This window comes from Ambystoma mexicanum, chromosome 10, assembly GCF_040938575.1.
Source record: "Ambystoma mexicanum isolate Mex_15411 chromosome 10, UKY_AmexF1_1, whole genome shotgun sequence".
NCBI classification, from domain to species: Eukaryota; Metazoa; Chordata; class Amphibia; order Caudata; family Ambystomatidae; genus Ambystoma; species Ambystoma mexicanum.
The window spans coordinates 775,079,097-775,099,258 of NC_090932.1; the positions used below are offsets into that span (position 1 = coordinate 775,079,097).

A 20,162-nucleotide genomic window follows, 5' to 3' on the forward strand; every position below is an offset into this window, starting at 1 on the left:
TTTCCATGGTTAAAAGGAGCCCGGTTACGGAAAACGTTGCTTCACAGCTGTTCTCTCTGGATCACGTGTTGCTTGCGCTTCGTTTTCTAGTCTCCTTGCTTCGCCAGGCCCCTGCTCTGTCTAACGGACTGCTCAGTGCCTAACCCTTGTCTGCTTTGTCTACCTTGGAACTGTGGATTATTGGTTGATGAACTATTTTGCCCAACGGATTGCTCGTGTCTCACCCCTTTCTGCCTTGGAAGTTGGAACTTGGAACCATCAACGCCGACCTACGCTTTGCCTACGGACTGCCTCGTGTCTCACCCCTTTCTGCCTTGGAATTTGGATCCATCAACGCCGACCTACGCTTTGCCTACGGACTGCCTTGTGTCTATCCCCTTGGACACACTTCTGCTAATCGCTACCTTTCTTGTTACCTTTCTTGTTACGAAGACCTCGTCCTGGGTGGTCACCTGCCTGTCTCTGCCGCCACGTCTGTCCCCCCCTGGTAACGCTTGCCTCCGACTCCCTGGGACTACGTTCCAGCATACACAACGCTCCAGCATACACAGGTATATCGTGTCTTGGTTGTATTCACGAGAGTTTGCATATTGAACAGTTACATAACCTTATACCTTCCTTTACAGCGCTCCAGGGGTTTTTCTGGTTGTTCCTGAGTCCTGGCTCCACGGACTACCTTCTTTGGTCCTAAGCATCACTCTGGCGGTATTCTTTTGGTTGTCAGTCTGATACTTGGGAACAGAGGGATAGCCCATACTCTGCACGACCAACAGCTGCGTAACAGACTGTGAAGCCTTTTGGTCATCCAGAGTATGAATCCCTCCACCGGGGACCCAGTGACCGCTTTGATGCAAGCAGTAGCGGCCCTCAGGACCGACATGGCAGCCGCTACAACAGCCATACATGACCGTCTTGATGCCTTACAGAGCACGCGTTACCCATTACCCCCAGACACCGAATTCGGGGACTCCGGCCCCTCGGAACAGCCAGCACCTATCCCGGCCTCTGCACCCACTCCTTTGTTGTTTCCGACACCCGTTCCTCTTGCTGCCCCAGAACGCTACCAGGGAGACCCCCGGAAATACCGAACCTTCATTAATAAATGTAAACTCCACTTTTTGTGCAGACCCTTGGCTTTCCCTGATTCAGTCACAAAGGCCGCATTCCTTCTTTCACATCTGTCTGGGGTGGCGGCCACCTGGGCAAATCCAATGCTGGAAAACGACCATCCCGCTCTGTATGATTTCGACCTCCTCACAACGGAAATGGCCAAGGTCTTTAATACACATCATAAAGCCCAATCACGGGACCTTGAACTCCTAGACCTAACACAGGGTAAGCTATCGTTAATAGAATACATAGCTCGATATAACCAGCTCGCCGCCGAGACCTCCTGGCCGGAGGAGAAAAAGGCGATTGTGTTCTACCGTGGCTTATGCAACACCATGAAAGATGCGCTTTCAGTGGTTCCTGCCCTTCCCTCGGTATTTCCAGACCTGGTGGATCTCGTTTTACAGATAGATGCAAGGAGGTCCGAGAGAAGGGCAGAAACAACATTGGCTAGCCAGTCCGGTCAGGCCTCTTCTACCACCCCTTCCGAACCCATGCAAATAGGAGGCATCCGAAGCCCGATAACACCGTCAGAACGCGAACGCCGGAGGGTGGATAACGCCTGCTTTTATTGCGGGTTAAACGGGCACTATGTAAGGGAATGCCCCCGACGCCCTAAGAACAAAAACCCGGGTTTTCAGAAGGCTCGCCCATGATACAGGGGGCACCGGCGAGCCTGTCTTCAAGCACCTCTGAACCCGCCTTCGGCCCTGTCAGACCAGTGATAGTCCAGGCCCTCATGAAGCCCACTAGGGATGTCACACATATGGTCCATATAGTGATTGACTCTGGGGCCACTGGTTGTTTTATCGATATCGCCTTGGCCCATCGTCTCAACCTACCCCTGGTCAGAAAAGAACACCCAGAACCCATACATGCTGTTGACGGCAAGTCCTTATCGTCCGGCCCCATTCAGTTTCAGACCGCACCCTTGGAAGTATTGATCCAGAGCACCCACAGGGAAACCTTGTCGTTTGATCTTATTACCACGCCACAATTCGGTGTCATTTTGGGAATCCCCTGGTTGCGACAACACAACCCGTTGATTAACTGGGGGACAGGACAGGTCACGTTCGAGTCAGAGGTGTGTCAGCAGTTTTGTCTTGTGGAGGGCGATACGCCCTCCTCTCCTGCCAATATCCTGGGCGTCATGACAGCTACTCGCATTACTGACGCAACCTCCGAGACTGGGCCTTCACATACCGTGGGGGCCGTCCTGGCTGACATCCCCATCGAATACCACAAATACCACATGGTATTTGATAAAGCCACGGCGGAGGGTCTCCCTCCACATAGACCATACGACTGCCCGATTGATTTGGTTACGGATGCGCCTATACCCAGGGGGAGGATCTACTCATTGTCCCAATCAGAGGAGCAGGCCCTCAATGAATACATCCAGCAGGCATTGCGATTGGGTCACATTCGTCCATCAAGTTCCCCTGCTGCCAGCCCGATATTTTTTGTGCCGAAAAAGGAAGGCGACTTGCGCCCATGTGTGGACTACAGGAAGCTGAATGCCGTTACCATAAAAAACAGGTACCCTCTCCCCCTCATCTCCACACTGCTGGACAGGTTAACCAGGGCTACCATTTTTACCAAATTGGACCTAAGAGGGGCCTACAACCTGATCCGTATGCGACGTGGGGATGAGTGGAAGACGGCCTTCTGCTCTCGGCAAGGGTTATTTGAGTACACCGTAATGCCCTTTGGGCTTTGCAACGCTCCCGCAACTTTCCAGCGGTTTATCAATGACGTGTTCTCCGACGTCTTGGATACCTACGTAGTGGTATACCTGGACGATATATTGGTTTTTTCTCCCTCCTTAGAGGAACACATCGTTCATGTCAGAGAGGTCCTCTCTCGTCTTAAAGCGAACGCTCTGTTCGCCAAACCGGAGAAATGCATTTTTCATTCAAAGGAAGTGGAGTTCCTAGGCTTCCACATCTCCCCCGGAGGCTTGTCCATGAACCAGTCCAAGGTTCGTGCTGTCATGGAATGGCCGACTCCGACTAATGTTAAACAACTTCAATCCTTTCTGGGTTTCGCTAATTTCTACCGGCGGTTCATCGCCGGCTTCTCTTCCATCGTTTCTCCACTGACCGCTCTGACCAGTCCTCTTGCCCTGTACTCTTGGACCCCCACGCAGCAAAGGGCGTTCGAGGCACTCAAATCCAGGTTTACTTCTGCCCCGGTCCTACAACACCCCGATCCCGACCTCCCCTACGTTCTGGAAGCGGATGCCTCTTCGTTTGCACTAGGTGCGGTGTTGTCCCAGCCATGTCCAGCCACGTGCCGGTTACATCCGGTGGCCTACCATTCTCGGAAGTTCTCAACAGCCGAAACTCACTACACGGTAACCGAGAAAGAGCTGCTGGCCATCAAGGACGCCCTCCAGACATGGAGACACCACCTCATGGGGGCAAAACACCAAACGGTGGTTTATACAGACCACAAAAACCTGCAAGACCTGGCCTCCCTGAAGTGCGTAAATAGTCGGCAGGTACGCTGGCACTTGTTTTTTGCTGCCTTCGATTTTGTTGTGAAACACAGACCAGGCCTCACCAATGGCAAGGCTGACGCTTTGTCCCGATCTCCCGGTGGTGAGTCCTTAGTTTCGTTCCCAGACACTTTATTAGGGAAAGGCCATGTTGTCTGCTTATGTACGCCCTCGCCACTCATGCTCACTGACATTAGAGAATGGGTTTCTCAACATCCCCATACGCTCACGGAATGGGACATCACTCTCCAGGATGGGCTCCCTTTCATTCAGGGCAAACTATTCCTTCCTACATGCGATGCACGCAACCAGGCGCTGGCATGGTCGCATGATGCGGCCATTAACGGCCATCCCGGGCAACAACGCACCCTTGAATTGTTACAACGCTGGTGCTGGTGGCCATCCATGAGGAAGGACATAGAAAGTTATGTAAACACGTGTTCCATATGCGCACAATGTAAAACACGTAGAGGACGACCATTGGGGTTGCTCCTGCCATTACCCATACCTCCCAGGCCGTGGCACACCATTTCGATGGACCTCATTACTGATCTACCTCGCAGACAGGGTTACGATACCATATGGGTTGTCGTTGACTCATACACCAAAATGGCCCGTTTTGTTCCCTGCACAGGCATTCCATCGGCCCCAACACTAGCTCGCCTGTTTTTCAAAACGGTTTTCTGTCTTTTCGGTTTACCACATGTCATCATATCAGACCGGGGATCCCAGTTCACGTCCTGCTTCTGGCGCGCTCTTACCAGGCTTCTGAAGATCGATGCACACTTCTCTTCGGCGTACCACCCTGAAAGCGATGGGCAGACGGAGAGGGTTAACCAAGCCCTAGAACAGTACCTGCGCTGTCTGTCCCTCCAGTACCAGGACTCTTGGTTCAAGCTGCTCTATCTGGCTGAGTTCGCATACAATAATTCCCGTCATTCGGCCACTGGGTTCTCCCCTTTCTACTCTCTGTACGGGCAGCATCCTCGCGCCCTACCGCTCCCTGGCTTCTCCTCGGCCACTCCCGCTGCTAACGCCTGCGTGCGTGATTTAGCGGGGGTCCATGCACATACTTTGGTCCACCTCCGCGAGGCTCAGGCGGTGATGAAGGCCAAAGCGGACCGTAGGCGGGCTGAGGCGCCGGTGTATCATGTGGGCGATCGGGTATGGTTGTCGACCAGACACCTGCGAATCCCTGGTTGTCGCAAGTTGTTGCCCCGCTTTGTGGGCCCCTATCGGATCGCCGGTATACTTAATCCTGTGGCCCTACGCCTGACTGTACCGCGTGCTTGGCGGATCCACCCGGTTTTCCATATCTCCCTCCTCAAACCGTTCCTTGCTTCCACTCGCATCCTTGTTCCTCCCGCCCCAGTTTCTGTGTCTTCCCGGGACGTTTTTGAGGTCAGTGCCATCCTCGGATCCCGCTTCCATAGAGGCCGTCTACAGTACCTGGTGGACTGGCTGGGTTATGGTCCCGAAGACCGGTCCTGGGTTCCCTCCCATGACGTCCAGGCCCCTCTTCTGGTGGCGCAGTTCCATAAGGATAACCCGGCTTGCCCACGGGGTCGTGGGTCGTTGCGGGGGGAGTCTGTTACACCGCTCCCCGCACGAGCTGCGACTCTTCCTACAAAGACACGCCCCCCCACGTCTCTAGCCTCTTCCCATCCAGCACCCAAACACACACGTCCCGACAGGGGTACCTCATTACCTTATCTGGTGTCACGCTATGGGGCACGACGTGGCATGTTTGGCAGGACTGGGGTTTATCGCCCTTCATGTGTGTGGCAAATGAACTGGCGACTCCATCCCAGATACGCACGAAGAACTGCGCGACCCAGCGCAGCCCGGAACACGTGACTCGTTGCCTAGCAACTCTCAACGCTTGGGTATACGTGTCACGTGATAATGGTCACGTGTTTCCTTTCCATGGTTAAAAGGAGCCCGGTTACGGAAAACGTTGCTTCACAGCTGTTCTCTCTGGATCACGTGTTGCTTGCGCTTCGTTTTCTAGTCTCCTTGCTTCGCCAGGCCCCTGCTCTGTCTAACGGACTGCTCAGTGCCTAACCCTTGTCTGCTTTGTCTACCTTGGAACTGTGGATTATTGGTTGATGAACTATTTTGCCCAACGGATTGCTCGTGTCTCACCCCTTTCTGCCTTGGAACTTGGAACTTGGAACCATCAACGCCGACCTACGCTTTGCCTACGGACTGCCTCGTGTCTCACCCCTTTCTGCCTTGGAATTTGGATCCATCAACGCCGACCTACGCTTTGCCTACGGACTGCCTTGTGTCTATCCCCTTGGACACACTTCTGCTAATCGCTACCTTTCTTGTTACCTTTCTTGTTACGAAGACCTCGTCCTGGGTGGTCACCTGCCTGTCTCTGCCGCCACGTCTGTCCCCCCCTGGTAACGCTTGCCTCCGACTCCCTGGGACTACGTTCCAGCATACACAATGCTCCAGCATACACAGGTATATCGTGTCTTGGTTGTATTCACGAGATTTTGCATATTGAACAGTTACATAACCTTATACCTTCCTTTACAGCGCTCCAGGGGTTTTTCCGGTTGTTCCTGAGTCCTGGCTCCACGGACTACCTTCTTTGGTCCTAAGCATCACTCTGGCGGTATTCTTGTGGTTGTCAGTCTGATACTTGGGAACAGAGGGATAGCCCATACTCTGCACGACCAACAGCTGCGTAACACTATCCAACAACCAATTTTTTTCTCTTTATCTTTGGCTTTATTGGTGTTGGGCTAAAGACCATTATTTTTTACTTTGAGGTGTTGACGATCAGTGAGTTTAGGGTGGTGTACACTTTTAGTTGGTTCAGAGAGGTCTGAAGACCACCTCGGGTCATGTCCAAAAGGACCATGTCGGCTGCATTTCCTGACCATTCTATAGGCCTGAAGCCTAGTTTTGGAGGGCCTGCAGAAGAGTCGGCTATGGCAGTACCCTGGTCAGAAAGATAAAGGTTAAACCATGTTGCCGCTAATATACAACCTTGTTTAAGACCCTTATAAATTGGTATCCAATCTGTGTTCTTGCCGTTTTGGTCCAAACAGACCTTTTTTCGTTGTAAGGTCATGTAGCTGAATGATCATTTTCAGAAACCCCAGAGGAATGTCCGAATCCAAACTTTTCTCCATAAAATACCTCTGACAAATGTGTCGAAGGCAGCACTACAATCAATGAATGGCATGAATACCGACACTCTCCGCATCAACCATGCTTCCTGGATGATAGTGATCAGTGACAAGCTGTTGACAGGGGTATTGGATCCCTTGTAAAATCCTGTTTGGTTGAATGGGATAACATTGTGAATTGCAGCCCATTGCTCCAGCTCCATTAGAAGAATGTGGGCAAAGATTTTTGCTGGTACATCGATCAATGCCAATAATCGATAGTTAAAAGGGTCAGCATAATCTCCTTTCTTAAATACCGGGACGATTATGCTAGCCCGCCAGGAAATAGGAATTGTTTGACTAAGGCTAACCTAATACGATCCTGAAATGCGGGTCTATATTTTGATGACTCTTTTCCCTGATATAATTCAAACTCGTACCACTCGCACTTCTTGGAAAACTTGGTTTATAGTTACAATTTACAAAAGCGAGTGGCAGCTTGGGCCCTCGAAACGATCGCCCTATTGCCCTTTGAGACATCTCAAGTAAACATTTGTCAGTGTTTATCCGAAAATACATAATGACATGGTCACAAAAATTGGGAGTTGAGGATAAACAATCAGGATTCAGGAAGGGTATATGAACTACTTTAAATGGTCTCATCTTGTCTTTATTCTTGGCATCTACATACTTAACTAACCAACCTGTCTATATAATTTGTATAGACTTCGCCAACACAAATGTTCAAGTTAGGCTCAATGCTGAAGGTCTAATGTCGAAACCAATTGAGACCTTCAGGGGCTGCAACACAGACACATTTTGCTGCAACTTTATTTAATCTTTATATTGCTGTCTTAAAATGCTTGTTAAATGAATCCAAGTTACCCCCTGCCCCCATTTCCGGTCAACTTCAATACAACACCTTGTCGACGTGGATGATCCCGTCCTTCTTGACAGGTTTCCCATTGGACTACAACAGGGAATAAATAATTTCGAGCATTACATGAAAGAACATGACATGGAAATGAATGTTCAATTGTCCAAGGTAATGATCTTAAACCCTTCAACGAATAAAATGTGTTGGAGACCAGGTGGCATATTAATGACGCAGATGTGGAAATGATTTCCGTTTGGAAACAGGCATAGAAAGGAACATTTCCAGGCAACTGCAAAATCATGATAACATCTTACGTTTTACAAATGAAAAAAAATATTGCTCTATGCCATTGATAAAATTCAATAAACAAAATATCTCTGGGTGTTTTATATGGTGCCGAACTATCGCTAGTAGATTTAGAATTTGAATGGCAAAAAAATGCAGGGGCGATTATGGTGAAAAACCTTGAGTTGGACTGATTTCTTTCACTGCTATGATCAATTGAAAAAATTGTTGTTATACTCAAAAATCATAAATCCTGTATCCAGGCATTGTTTCGAATATATAGTTTCGAATGTAAAAGTTTTTTTTTAAAAAAAGCATTTTTTCGATGCATTTTGTTTCGAAACGTTGCCATTCGAAACAAGCACTGGGAACCATAAATCCTATAACAACGTCACTATTTTTTTTACTTGCATCAAATGTCAGATAGGAAAAACTCCAAAGCATTAAATAACCGTATACGTCCCTGTGAAGACCTTTCAAGAAAATTTGAATTAACTCCAGATAATCTAACATGTAGTCCAGAGGAGGTAAGGAAATAAAATGTGCTGCAAGATTGGATTTACAGAATGAAATCGACAGTAAAATATAGATCATATTCATGTATAAAACAATAAGAAAAAGCCTGTCATAGACTTGCAAATTATTTACTGAAATGTCCTGGTAAAAAAAGCAAGAAATGGATACACCTCATTACAATCAGTTAGAAATAAGGGGTGCTTGTTTAAAAATGTTAAGGAAACATTGGTATTGCAGACTCTGGCCTTCATTGCGAGGTTGGTGATAACCTGCCGGTGCTACTGGCGGCTTGTCACCAACCCTGTAACACCCTTACTGCTGGTGCTAGCGGGATATCATAGGCAGCGTTATGGTTTGTCCCATTCCCATGGAGTCCAAAAGCTCTCAGTGGGAATATGAAACCTGAAGCACTGGCACCGTTTGTAACAGCGCTGGTGTTTTAGGGAAAAGCCTGCCGGTAGGCGTGTGAACTCCTAGCAGGTCAGGGCTGCCGGGAGTACTGTACCCCCACTGACAATCTAGCAGTTTAGCAGTCCGGAAAAGGTAACGGTACGTTTCTACGGGCACCTTTATTTTCAGACTGCCAAACGTGCAATGAGGCCCTATGTCTTAATAGGTATCAACTTTTATACAGGGACTTCACTTAGGGGTCGCCAGAGGTTGCAACTGTGTCTCCCTTGCGACCTCTGTGGTCTCCCTTGCGACCTCCAAAAAAATAAACACCATTGTGTAATGTAAGCTCCTGGGCTGTGGCCAGCACCATGTGGCTCTTTAATTCTAGAGTGGCTGGCTTTCTTGTTCAGGCCCCTTAAAAAAAGAAGAAAAAAAAGAACAGGAGTGCCACAAGTCTAACACTTCCAGCACTGACCCTAAATAAGAAAGACTAGTAATACCAAATAATGTGTCTTTCTGGAATTCTCTACAATAATTGCTAGACTCATTAAAGGTTTATTTCAGGCACATTTCAGGGGGTGAGTGACTCACCGTGAGTCACTGATTTAGTCTGTTCTTAAACGCCTCATCTCAGCCGTTCATCCTTCTGAGGTCGATAAATGAGTACCAACACAGGTTGGGTGATATTAGGTGTATATTTTTTCTATATAAAGTTCTTAAGGGTAAGTGCTATATAATAACACATCATTATCATTTGGTCATGGACGTCTGCTTGCATTCACAGTAATTTGGTAATATGGGCCTATGCGCACTGATCTTAACGATACATATGGTGATCCATTCTTTTATGAAATGTACATCACATTATAGTGATATCGTAACCAGATTTTTCGTAGTGTACATTGCTATGTGATGCCACTTCCTATTTTGTCAACAGGTGAAAGGTTGTGTTCCATCGCTTCCCACAATATCGCTTCGGGTGGGGTCAAATGACATCACTTCCTGTGATGCCATCAGGGGTCAAGGGTTGTGTGATGTCACTTCCGCTACCCTAGGCATTTTGGTGAAATGATGTCCCTGGCCTTATATGAAATGAAATTTAATAGATTTTATGAACATGTTTATAATATTCATAATTATAATCGTTTGATTGTTTGTATCTGAGGTTGTACTTTTATATTCCTGAAAATGGCATGTTTTTATGTCTTTCCTCTTTTTTTGTAATCATTGTGAAAGGTTTTCTATAAACCAATGCACAATAAATATACATTTGAAAACATGAACCATTTGCTGCTAACTTGACATTAGTTCCTGCAAACATTGGGGGGGGAGGACTGTCCACCCACAAGTAGGTTTACCCTGCTCCCCACACAGTCTCTAAAGGTACCCCTTTCCCCCCAAATGTATGAGTTCGACCCCTCCTTAGAGATTTCGGTCCATTTGCACCCCTTACTGTAGGCAGCATACAATGTGAACGGTGTCATCATTAACTGTAGGCTTATGTTCAGAGCCATCACTCAAGGTATCATCATCGGAGCACATCTCCACAATCCCTCTACTGGTGATGCTAGCACCGGATTTCGATGGTAATGACAAAGCCCTCAAACTACAATTGCTTTTTTACTTCACATTTGTATTGCGAATTATCTGGCAGAAGCAACCATCACGGCCCATCCAAACACTGTTCCAAAAATAGGCACAATATATAAAAAGCACACAAGGGGAAAAGGGAGGGATACAATTATTTTCCGGGCCATAATGTGCTGTGATGTTTTACACCCCATGAAAGTAAAGAGGTCAAACAATGGGAGTTGACATGGAGAACAGGAAATAGAATGATTACTACTCCCCACCCCCAGAGAAAGACACTATTCTGTCTTTTTTGCTTTCGTTAGCCCACAAGGGCCTGCAAGTGGGTACCATTAAAGGTTATCTGGCGGCGCTGTCTATATTTAAGCGCTCGTCTGAGGAGTGTTCTTACTTTAAGATTCCTTTAATGTCACAGTTTCTGAAAGGGCTCACTAATGTGTTCCCACCGTTACCTTTCCAGGTGCCCGGTTGGGATTTTAACTTGGTTATAAAATTCCTAATGGGTGCTCCATTTCAGCCTTTACATTGTTGTCCTTTGAAACTGTTGATCCTTAAAACTGTATTTTTAGTTGTGGTTACTTCCGCTCGCTAAGCCACCCTTCAGTGATTCATAAGGACAGGGTTGTCCTTAGGGTTTGTCCTTCTTTTCTTCCGAAAGTTGTCGGAATTTCATTTAAGCCAGAAGGTCATTATTCTATCCTTCACTACCTCCTGGTAAGGAAGAGGAGAGGCTCCGTAGGTTGGATCCTAGGAGAGCTTTAAGTTTCTACATCTCACAAATGTCCCGGGTCAGAGTGGACGATCAACTCTTTGTAGGATACGCTGGAAGGTGTTTGGGACAAGCTGTTACTAAGCAGACTTTGTCTAGATGGATTATCTTGACAATTTCTGAATGTTACTGCTGGGCGGGTAAGGACTCTCCGGAAGGCTTACGGGCCCATTCTCCTAGAGGTGTGGCTGCCTCTACTGCTCTGTAGAGGGGTGTTCCCATTCGTAACATTTGTGAAAGCAGCCACATGGGCCTCTGTCCATACTTTTGTAAAACACTACTCCCTGGATTCTATCCATGGGCATGACTTGGCTTTTGGCAAGGCGGTATTCTATTCTGCAATTTTATTGGGCATTCTAAGTTTCTAAATTCTTTTCCCTCCTCCATACATTGGTACTGCTTTGGGAGTCTGTCATAGATGTGGAATACGTTGGAGGAACCAATCCCTTCGAGGAACTAGTTACTTTCTTACCTGGTAACGTTTTTTTCGATGGGATGTTCCGACTATGTATTCCACATCGTTCCCTCCCAGCCTGCCCTGCTACAGAAATTCTTATGCGATTGCAGCTTACGTTTCCGCAAGGCTTTCTGTGGTCATACTGGCAGACGATTGGTGCCACACTTTCTGGGGAAAAAACTACAACTGAGGCTATGGAGGTCGTGCGTCCTACTTATAACATCCGGTGACGTCGGCTCGACGGAGATCCTCGGGGACGGCGTGTCGACGTCATCGACGCAGGACGCAGACGCCAGGGGTGTTCCGAGGCGGCACAGCTGTGGCGGTTGCCTGTCATGGATGTGGAATACGTCGTCGGAACATCCCATCGAAAGAAGGTTACCAAGTAAGAAAGTAACTTGTTCTACTGGGATACTTGTATTTGCGAATTTCATTTTTACAGCTCTACAGCTCCCATTTACCCCTCTTGAGGTAGGGCCTGGCTGCTCAGTCACACTACCAACTTGTGTAGTGCAGACCTAACCACAAGTTGGGATACCTAATACCAAACAGATAATGTGTAGTCTTGCACACTGTCAAGAATTGATGTAGTAACAAACAGCCTCCCAGAAATCAACATCAGGCCCCTCTTGCCTTTGCTTGTCAAGACTATGTGAGAATGATCCACAGCTCGCAGAGCTTAGTGTTTGGCCTCTGCCCGGCAGCCCCTCTGGCGAAGGGCGGCTCCTACAGAGGCGGCTCCAGGATGTGTCAGCAGGTGTCCGCAGGGGAAGCCAAGGAAGCCAACAAACACCAACAAAAACCGTGAGTGTGGCATGGGTGGGGAGTAGAGCAATCGCTCTACTACAGAAAACCCCCGCCACTCTATCTTACCTACCAATAACATAGAGTGCCATAATACTAGCATGTCCACTCTTAGATGGAATTGTGAATGTTAGCATGTCCACTCTTTGATGGAATTGTGAATGTTAGCATGTTCTTAGATGGAATTGTGAATGTTAGCATGTTCTTAGATGGAATTGTGAATGTTAGCATGTTCTTAGATGGAATTGTGAATGTTAGCATGTCCACTCTTAGATGGAATTGTGAATGTTAGCATGTCCACTCTTAGATGGAATTGTGAATGTTAGCATGTCCACTCTTAGATGGAATTGTGAATATTAGCATGTCCACTCTTAGATGGAATTGTGAATGTTAGCATGTCCACTCTTAGATGGAATTGTGAATGTTAGCATTTAGAAGTACGCCGGATAGCCCTCTGAGAAAGATACACTAGAATTTGCATTTAGAAGCTGTCCCCAATTAGCCTCTCTGTGAAAGTTGAATTTAAAATTGTTCCCACCTGCATTTAGAAGTGTACTCAGTCGCATTTAGAGGCTGCGCCCGATAGCCTCTGTGAAAGTTGAATTTAGATCTGTTACCACCCACATTAGAACTGCTCCCACCTCCATTTAGAAGTGTACCCAATTGCAGTTGGAAGTTGCGCCGGATAGCCTCTCTGAGAAAGTTGAATTAGAATTGTTCCCTCTTGCATGTAGAAGTGTACCCAACGGCATTTAGAAGTCTACCCAATTGCATTTAGAAGCTGCACCCAATAGCCTCTCTGAGAAAGTCGAATTTAGATTTGTCCTCACCTGCATTGGAATTGTACCCAATTGCATTTAGAAGCTGCGCCCAATAGCCTTTCTGCGAAAGTTGAATTTAAATCCGTTACCCGCATTAGAACCGCTCCCACCTGCTCCTGGAAGTGTATCCAATTAGAGTTGGAAGTTGCGCCGGTTATCCTCTGTGAGAAAGTTGATTTAGAACTGTTCTCTCTTACATGTAGAAATGTACCCAACGGCATTTAGAAGTGTACCCAATTGCATTCAGAAGCTGCACCCAATAGCCTCTCTGTGAAAGTTGAATTAAGAACTGTTCCCCCTCGCAACTAGAACTGTACCCCGCACCTCCTCAGAGAAAGTTGAATTAGAATTGTACCCTCTTGCAATTAGAAGTGTATCCAACAGCATTTTAGAAATACACCCAATTGCATTTAGAAGCTGCACCCAATAGCCTATCTGAAAGCTGATTGTAAAACCGTTCCCACCTGCATTTAGAAGTGTACCCAATAGCATTTTAGAAGCATACCCAGTTACACCTGAAAGTTGCACCCAATAGCCTCTCTGTGAAAGTTGAATTCAGAACTGTTCCCAGCAGCGTTTAGAAGTGTACGAGGGTGTGAACTAGACGATGATAATGACTGAACGAATGTGTGGAGCGGACGAATATGAGGAACGGACGAATATGTACAACTGACGATGCTTAATATGCTTTGGAATGAAGGAAACACTTGAAAACATACATCATTACCACACCCCACGCTTACTCTCCCTCTTACACCACCACTCATCTAGAACACAGAGATACTATGACACCATTCGGTATAACTGTTCTCATATCCACATCTCCCTCTTACTCCACATCACTCTAAGTAATCATTGCTGGATTCACACCCCCCAGCCAGGCGTTCTCCTCAGGCCTAACGCAGCCACACTCGTTCTGGGTAAAACCGACCAGAGCAAACACATACTCCTGACCTCTCAACCACCACACCTACAACTAAGAAGCAGCTACCACTCGATTTCCGCACCAGCTGCACACATACCTAGTGCGCACACGCACTTTTGGACTCCCTCTACTCTCTATACTGACCTGAACTTCGGTTCCCGAGGGCGTTCAACCTACCAGCGCCTTCAGACCATACCAATGGTATATAAGGCGCTATATAAATGCAAAATAACAATAACAACAATAACAATGTATATATTTATTAAACAGCACTTTGATGTAGATGGTGTGTGGGTCAACACACTAGTCCCGTACTGCTGCATTTAAAACATTGTAAAAGTGAGGCATCACCGGGGTCTCCACTGTGAAGAAGAAGAGGACAGAAAATCAAATAGGAACAAGACAGCCTGCGTGCAGCGGCATGGAGCAGGAACGATAACAGGCACAGGGAGATCCTTTGAATAAATGGCACAAAAATATGACCCTGGCCTGATTTCCTCCTTATAAACCTTCTAACCGCCTGATCTCCCAGCATGGTCCATGTTGTCTCTAAGGCAGAACTAGTTAAATAGGAAAACATTCACAATTAAGGTATATCTGGGTGTATTTTATTGGAATTCTAAATGATATTTGGCAAGAGGAACCGACATGCACCCAAACTGCACCTCCACTGGAGTGCGCAAGGGAAAGTGTACTCACGAATCCCAGATCTGTAAGTGTGGTTAAAACGCCCATCGCCTCCAGCCCTCTGTCCAGCTGGTAGATTTTTTCAATTGGGAGATATGGAACACTTTCCTTACCTGGGGTATCTGGCATCTAGAACGGGGATCAACCTGAGTTTCAAGACTTGCCTCACTTGCCACCGCCTTTTTGCTAATTGTGGAATGCCCATAAAATGTCAACAGGGCAGTAGAAAGAAAAATCTCCCCTCTATTGTCACAGAGCAAACAGGGTGATGCAATTGACGGAAAACAATATTTCTACCGTGGAATAATAAGCCTGATATCCAAGGTCCTTATTCAGTGATATGCTTATTTGTTTGTGATTTGACCACACCCACGCTGCTTGTATCTGCTTCAGTGCATATTGCATAAGAAAAAGGGATCACAGGGAGAGACCGCCACCCTGTACAGCTGTACCCCTCCTCTATGCCCCTCTGTTTCCTACCCCCACTGTATATCTGTTCTGTTGTTACCTCTGAAAAACGCTCCGTTATGCATCTGTACTGTTGTATACCTCTGTAAAGTACTCCATAGCTTCTCAAAGGTAGGTCCGTGCTCAATAAATACAATAATAATAATAATAATAATAATAATAATAATAATAATAATAATAATAATAATAATAACAATAATACTAATAATAATAAGCAAAATCAAGAAGGGCTGAGGTTCCAACACAGTGTTATTCCGATCCAGTGCAGGAGACATACAGGATTACAAGGAGGCCTTGTGCAACCTACCAGTGAGCATGAGACAGAAGTCCAGATCCTGGGGCCCAAGAAAGTGGTAGCTACCCGACGACTTTCACACCAATTAGACTCACTCTTATCAACAATGCAAAGGATTGATGGCGAAGGATGGTCTTCAAATTCTTCGAGAATTTTAAGTTATATGATATGATATGACATTTATAATGCGCCTATACACAAGTGTTTCAAGGCGCGACGAGGCAAGGAAGGGGGAACAGAGAGAAGACAGACAACGTTACTACTAGGCCAGGTGTCATTCAGATTGCGCAAGTGCATGGGAAAGGGAGAAGTTCAGGGGGGAAAGGGGAGGGGACAGTGCAGTACATGGGAAGATAGAATAAATAAAATACAAGGGTAATGGGTAGTGCAGGCATCAGGTGTCAAGTGCTGGTAGTGGGACTGTAGGGATATAGAAAACAGTCCCCCAGTGCGGGAGATGCCAGGAGGGCAGTGCAGGAGTGCGAATGGTGGAGGAGGGGACCTGGGCCCGAGGTCAGAGGGTGGCCAGGTAAACCAGTGCAGTTTCAGGATCAGCCAGGAGTGGTCCTGTTGCAGTCTCAGGTCTGGGCTACGGTTGTTCCAGAGTTTAGGAAAAAGTATGTCTAATTTTTTGCCACTGCAGCATTTCAATTTGCAAAAAAACAATCCACCGTCCATTCTGCCCAACACTCAAGGTCTTCCCTACAATCTAGGCGTTTGCTAGGTTTCCTTTCTCGCTATCAAGTATAAAAAATCTAGCAGCTGCTAGCGATGCAGATTAGAAATGATCATACTCCCCTGATAGGAATATCTCCCTACACATAATTTTATGTTATGAACACCCCACACTGCTCATAACAGATGAGAAGTTTTGTTGTTGCCCTTTTACTGCAATGGCTGATAAACAGATTGACACCACCCTGCTTGACCTCGTGCACCAAGACTCTAAATCTTGAGCTGAAATTGTACCACCTCACAAGTTTTGGCAGGCCAACAGCCTATGATGGCACATAAAAAAAGGAGACCATGCATTATCAGTCCTGTACTTTCTGTTGGAGACCTGCGTTTCTATACAAAAATCGGAATACAGAAATTCATCAATTGTGACAGCTTGTGACAAGGACCTCTAGTCCCCTTCAGTCTGCCTGTTTACCTGCTTGACACACCACCTCTTCATTCATAACATCCTTGGTACCCCGGTTGACCATAAACAACGGAAGGTTCGAAATGATGTATATTTTGGCAGCCGCATGCACACAATGTTGGGATGCTTAAATGATCTGTCTCGTAAGGCCAAAGAGAAAGGAGGAGGGAAGCAAGAGAGAAGAGAAGGGAGGTTAGCAGTGGAAAGGGAGAGAGAACGAGGAAGAGAAGAGGAAGGTCTTGAGGAGTTTCCGGAACTAAGGATGTCTGGCTCAAGACGGAGAGAGGCAGGGAGGCTTTTCCAGAGGGAGGCACCTGCAGAAGATAAGGATCTACCCCAAAATCTCTGTTTGGAAAAGCAGCTCACCTGCAGAGAGTTGGAGGAGGCCGAGCGGAGGGCTCTAGAAGGAGAGCATTTTGGAAGAGAGCGTTGTAGATAGTTCGGCCCCTGGCCCCATAAAGCCTTGTAGAGTATGCAGAGGGACTTGTACTTGATCTTTGCAGCCACGGGGAGCCAGTGGAGGGATTTCAGCACCAGAGGGATGCAGTCCCTGGGCATGAGACCAAGTCTTGCGGTTCTGTTCTGGATATGTTGAAGAGGTCAGAGAGTAGAAGTAGGAAGATTGAGAAAGAGACTGTTGCACTAGTCCAGTCTGGAGAGAACCCGGGCTCTGGAGACGGTGAGCCTCTAGGGGAAAGGGAAAAAAGGTAGAATACCTCTGAGGAGGTGCAGCTGATAGTGGGACTTTTTAGAGATGTTGGAGATGTGAGACGAGAAGTAGAGAGTATAGTCAAAGATGACCCCCAGATTTTTTGGCTTACTAGTGGGTGAGGACGCAGGACCAAGGGAGCGTGGCCAGAGTGAAAGTGGGAAAGAGGGAGCAGGGCTCACAATGAGGACGATCTTTGTCTTACTTGCATTAAGGCAGAGATCATTAGCAGCACACCAGGACTGAATTGGGGACAGGCAGTCTGGAATGAGCGAGGAAGAGGCAGAGGGTAGCCTGAAAGAGAGCTTAGTGTCATACGCATAACACTGAAAGTTTGTGGTGAAGGCAGACGTATTGTGGGCTAGAGGGGCCATGTAGACATTGAAAAACCAGGGGGATAGATTACAGCCCTGGGGGACACCACAAGTAGATAGAGTGAAACCGGAGGGAAAGGACCCAAGTTACAGCTGGGAAGGGCGGTCAGAGAGAAAGGACGCTAGCCATGCCAGGGCCTCATATGTGATTCCCAGAGTATCACGGAGATGGGAGATCGGGATGTTGTGGTTTACCGTATCGAAGGCAGAGGAGAGGTCAAGAAGAATGAGGACAGAGGGAGAGTTAGAGTCAAGGTTTGAGAGCACCATTGATGGTACTTTCCTCAATGATGAAACACAGACTAACAAAGTTTTCAAGTTTGGATAACGAACAATCTGGAGAGAAGAGTGCTGGTAAATAGAACAGAAGCCCAGGGTGCTGACTTTTCAGAACTTTTAGTTCTCTTTCTAGGCTCTCAGCCACCTGCATTGCCAACCTTTTGTTTTCTGGTATATTTTGTTATCTAGTATCATAAAATCCTGCCGGGTGCTGGAGGGCAAAGGTTTTACTGTATAGGATGAAACACTGGATGTGCAATCGGTGATCACATCTAAAATTATTACGAAATGCAGGGTCTGAAAAATGTTAAATGAAAATACTTAAGGAGAAAGGGATATGTTTCTGTGCAGAATAATCCCCCGTTGATGTTAACCAGCCCCATTACATGAGGATTTTTTTGTCAAAGAAGAATATTCTGAAAAAATGGAAATGCATAACGAAATTGATTATCGGGTCTTGGTTATTTGACTTGAAGAAACAAGCAATATATTTTTTTTTAATAATTTTATATGGTTTATAACAAACCTTTAAAATTCAATTCATTTTCACGCGAATGATATTTAAAAATGCAATCAATTAAACAAAAAGTAAGAAACAAAAAAAATATAAGATTGCTATAAGTGGACACGAAAGTGCCAAAACTGGGATCTACTAACAAATCAATCAAATTGTCATTTTCATTCAAGCACTGGTCAAGCTTTGATGATTTTCTTTGACATCCACTAATCGCTTCAACAAGTCCTCAAAAAAGTAGGTCAAAGCAATTGTTATTTTCCGATCCAATTCATCAAATAACACTTGCCACCAATTTTCAGCACTTAGGGACTGCCTTTCATTAATGAAGCGCCCCATGTGCATATTTCTTTCAGCGCGAAGGGCTGTGCACGAAAGTGTAAGATGTTTCATCGTTTCGTCTTGTACATCACAATGCCTACAAGTTGTTCTGATGCCTGCATAAATTGGCCATAGGTGAAGTGTCTCCTTGGTCTTAAACAGGTTAAGGAGAAATTTCTTTTACAGAATTCTGCAGTGCTCATCTGGAAATGTTTCCAGATATCTTTGGGTCTTGTTCAAAGCTTTTGCTTCTCAAGGTACTAGTCACATGATCTTATGACTAGCTCTCTGCCTGTCGCAAACCAATCTTGTTGCCAGAGCTTTTTCTTGGGCAAGTCTGGGTTAGTCTGGAGGGTATCAATGTCAATATCATGGTCTTGAAGAATTACTTTACACCTGACTACCCACAAGGACAGCTTACATTGTTTGCCACCGCTGCCAGGATTATGCAAGACTTTGAATTGTGGTAGGACATTTCCCATTGTCATTTTTTACAGAAGAGTGTGATCATGTTCTAACAAATCCTTGCATTTATAGACAATAGATTTAGTTCATAGGGGATACAGGCTGTCGGTGTTCCCTTAGGCAGCCACAGGTCTTTTGTCCAAAAGGTGTTTTCTAACGTGGACCATAAGGTGTAGGAGCAGCCCAATGCACACTCTGCACCATGGATCATCGCAGGGACAGCTTGATTGTAAAAGTCAATCACTGGTTTAAAGAAAACTTGCCGTATTTCTTGTTTAATACAGAAGCTTGGATTGCTAATTGCCAGCACTTGGTTTTAGCACTTTCCACCCAGGTTGCGTCGTTCAGACTTGAGCGGATTTCCATACCCAGATATCTAGTATGTAAAGTTGTCTTTAAAGTCTCTTTCTCTAACTTCCATTCAAACTTTGTACTCGTGCAAGCTTTAGATTTCAGATTTGTTTGTATTGATGCACAAATCATTATTGTTAACATAGGCCTCCAAAGTGTGCAGCTTTCGTTGAAGGCCTATTGGTGTGATATCGAGAAGTACCAAGTCATCCGCATATAGTACCCAACTTATATGCGAGCCATTACTTTCCAGAGGAAATGATGGAACGCTTTTGATGGTATAGCCAATGTCAGACAAAAATAAGTTGAAGATAATCGAAGCCAGGGGACAACCTTGCTTGACACCATGAAATGTTTTAATTGCTGTTGAGAAGGTTCCATTT

General features: G+C 46.3%; 1 protein-coding gene across 1 annotated transcript in view; it reads left to right on the forward strand.

Annotated features, from left to right (window-relative positions):
- The window catches only part of KCNAB1 (potassium voltage-gated channel subfamily A regulatory beta subunit 1), a 1,977,401-nt gene that overhangs the window by 415,736 nt on the left and 1,541,503 nt on the right, over positions 1 to 20,162 (forward strand). The gene's annotated exons all lie outside the window — the stretch shown is intronic.